Source organism: Wasmannia auropunctata, unplaced genomic scaffold (assembly GCF_000956235.1).
Source record: "Wasmannia auropunctata unplaced genomic scaffold, wasmannia.A_1.0 LD336078.1, whole genome shotgun sequence".
NCBI classification, from domain to species: Eukaryota; Metazoa; Arthropoda; class Insecta; order Hymenoptera; family Formicidae; genus Wasmannia; species Wasmannia auropunctata.
Genome location: NW_012026812.1, coordinates 4,412,990 through 4,416,743, shown reverse-complemented (window position 1 = coordinate 4,416,743; position 3,754 = coordinate 4,412,990). Strand labels below are relative to the sequence as shown.

General features: G+C 34.3%; 1 long non-coding RNA gene across 1 annotated transcript in view; it reads right to left on the bottom strand.

The window, feature by feature from the left end:
* LOC105449043 overlaps window positions 1-2,694 on the bottom strand; it is a 4,327-nt gene extending 1,633 nt beyond the window's left edge. Inside the window, exons 1-2 of the long non-coding RNA XR_974300.1 lie at window positions 2,617-2,694; window positions 1,771-1,956 (exon numbers count right to left, since the gene is read on the bottom strand). This is a non-coding gene — a long non-coding RNA (uncharacterized LOC105449043). The remainder of the gene's footprint in view (window positions 1-1,770; window positions 1,957-2,616) is intronic.
* Window positions 2,695-3,754: the final 1,060 nt, after the last annotated feature.

Here is a 3,754-nt window from a genome sequence, read left to right as displayed (position 1 = left end):
TCGGGAGCGGCGTTTACGGGTCAAGTATCGTTGCGCGTACCAATTTCGGTAATCATGAAGTTTCGCGATTGACGTGACCGAGAACACGTCTGGCGCCCAGCTTTTCGCGTTGCCGCTCCTCGTCGGTCGCCGGAGGGACACAATTCCGGAGGACTGTCACCTTCCCTCCGCGGGAGTCGTACGCGACTCCCGCAACCTTGTTTGATCCGGGCTCGTGTGAGTTGCTTGACTCACGGGAGCTCGTGACAATATATATATCAATTTAAATCATATTTTATATATTTTTACATTAATTAAATTTTAAAATAAAAACTTTTTCGTATTTTACTTCTATTCTATTTTCTTCTCCTCCTCTTCCTCTTCGCGTACGTGCGGGTGGGACCGCGAGCGATAAACGTGGGGTGGGACCCGTGCGCAACGGCGGAGGCGGCGAACGCGAGCGGCGGCGGCGGCGAACGCGGCGAGCGCGGTTCTCCTCTCCCCGCGGACCAACAACGCGGTTCCCTCTTCCCCGCGGACCTACGACGCGGTTCCCCCGTCTCCGCGCATCCCGGACCCACGACGCGGTTCCCCCGTCCCCGCGGATCCCGGACCTACAACGCGGTTTCCCTCTCCCCGCGCATCCCGCACCCACAACGCGGTTCCTCCGCCCCCGCGCATCCACGACGTAGTTCTCCTCTCCCCGCGCATCCCGCACCCACAACGCGGTTCCTCCGCCCCCGCGCATCCACGACGTAGTTCTCCTCTCCCCGCGCATCCCGCACCCACGACCTCGCGGTCAGGCCAGCTGAGCGAGCGGCTTTCCGCGGCTTCCCCCTCCCCGCGGACCCCGCATCAGGCCGTGAACGTTCTGAGCGGTTTCCCCCTCCCCGCGGACCCCCTGCCCCTCACCCCCCTTCGGAGCTCCCTAGTTAGAACCGGCCTATAATAGCTACTACAGATAAATTTCAAGTTTAAATATTAAAATTAAAATTTTTATATAAAAAATTATGTAATTATTTTTAATTTCAAATATATATTATAATATATATATATTAAATATTAAATATATATATATTATACATATATATATATATTTATATATATATAATATATATATATATATATAGTCAAATAACTAATGAAAATTAGCGCAATAAACAATTTCCATTAGCTATTTGTTATAAGTAAAACTTATTTCATAAAAAGAATTATAAGACGTGGCTAATCTTTTTAACTATCATTAATGCAAAATAGACACACATTTTTAATTACATTTTATCTTAATATGCATAACTCGCCACAGTTCAACAGTGAGATCTTCAGTCACTTTAAAAAAAAAACGTTATATACAAACATTTGCACGACTAGATAGAACCAAATTGTGTATATCCATATTGCAGCAAAAGCATATCACCGTATAAAAGTTAATAAATATGAAGCCGAAATTACATAAGTAGAAAATAAAAGACAGTTACAAAATAAATACAAATATGATATATAAAGTTACAGAGAATGAAAATGTTTAGTTTTGTAACTTTAAACTGAGTAGTCTTGCTTTAGTTTTAATTTATTAATGATTTGTTTACTCTTCGTAAATATTATGTATAAAAATGCCTTTTTGTGCTGATAATAATTAGAAAGTTAGTTACATCCTGTAATTCTTTTCATAAATCATTAAATAAATTGTAACTTAGCACATAATTTACTGCGTTAATTCTAATTAGATTTTTATTGTTTTTAAAATTTCAGAAAACTTGTTAATAAAGTAACTTTTTATCAATTACATACCAAAAGGTCCTAAGAATTTTGAATATGGAACTGATGTCCAGTTTTCTTGAGGCTTTGCTCCTTTTCTACTTTCTGTAGAAGGATTCTTATTTTTGGGTGGCCATCTGAAATTTTTAGTCTTTAGGCTAAGCCAAGAAGCTGGTATTGTAGCACACCATTCATCCCAAAAGACAACAAAATACATTTCTGAAAATTAAATATACATTTCCGATGTAAATCATATTTAAACAAAATTAGGTATAAATTAATTTACCATAAAGATATGGCACATAAAAAAAACATTAAAACGTAAATTAATAAATCAACAAATTATAATCGAAATTGTAAGGCAATTAACGTAGGCAGTAGCAAATCAAATATGTTACTTTGCTTTTTTATGTTAATGTGCTTTAGCACATTCCTGAGTTAACACAGCCTATCTGAGTTATTTATGTTTGTTCTTTAATAATAAAAATTTTCTTTTCACTAAAATCCTTAAAATATGTTTTAGTGTGCTAATTAACAATTATTTATTTTATGTAAAAATGAAAAAGATATTTTTTGATTTGATAGTTTAATCTAAACATTATACTGCGGTATATTATCGTTTTCAATTAAATTGGTGAATGTTGCAGCTCAATAATATTGTTGTAGTGCTGTGATATGAATTTAATTCCCGAATTTACCAATTCAATTGAAAAGTTAAGGGTAGTGTACCGCAGTGTCATTTTTAGGTTAAACAATTAAATTCGAAGATATCTTCTTCATCCTTACATAAAATAAATAATTGTTAGCAAAATTTGTCACAAAGTATTAAAATATGTTTTAGAATACATATATATTAAACATATTATGTATAATACTTACTGATTACAATGAAAAATATCACAAAATAACAAATTATACCCGGTTAATAGCCAGATAGCCAAATGCCGAATCTGCAATAATCGACTGCAATCAATCGATTGATTACTATATATCGATTGGTTATAGTCCATATATGGCCGCAGTGAAAAACATTAGGTTGTGCACACAACGGAGGAATATTAAATTTTATAAGGATTATAAGAATTAAAATTTTAGAACCACTTTTCTCAGCTGAAAAACCATTTAAAACTTTAATTTCTAGCTATTTCTAATATTTAATATTCATTTTTATGCGCACGACCTTATCCAAGTTTAAAACACGTACACAACACAACAAAATAAAAAAAAAATTTATCAATTTTTAATACACAATTTTCGAACGTTACATATTTTTTTCAGTTTTTTATATTGTAATTGTATAATCCGAGTGACTCAGGGAGAATTCATACCTTGACAGAAAAGCAGAAAACAGAACAGCAAAAGCCAATCAGAAGTTGCACTTAGCTACCAAGTGCTATACTTGATAATTAAGTGCAACTTCTGATTGGTTTTTGCTATACTGTTTTCTGCTTTTCTGTCAAGGCGCGAATTCTCCCTTAGGGGATTGATTGTGTATCTTGAAACGAGGTGAAAATTACAAAAGTGAGTAAATTTACTAGGATATTTTTAATTTTATTGGCCAGTATCTAGAACTTACTCATTTTTGTAATTACACCTCGTTTCAAGATACACAATCAACCCCCAGGAGAGAAAAAATTAATTAAAATAAAACATTGTTTTATCCTCTTTTTCTTCGCTTTTCTCGTGGCGCTTGCCCAGACAAGAGTCAATTTAAGCCGGCCAAATTGTTTTATCCTTAATTGTTTAACATTTACTAATAAATAACAAGGGAAAATTAATATATAGAAGTTACTCGGGTAATATTTCTGAACGCAGCCCATTATTCTCTTCATATTCGAGATATTGCGCGTTTAGTTTGAATTAGTTTGAAATAATCATAGTTGTAATAAAAAAATTATAGATATATTTTACGTTAATATTAATTTGTTAATAAAAAAACTATAAATAGTATAAAATTGCAAAGATTACATTATATTTGATATAATATTTATTAAATTTATAAAAAATATAAAATATA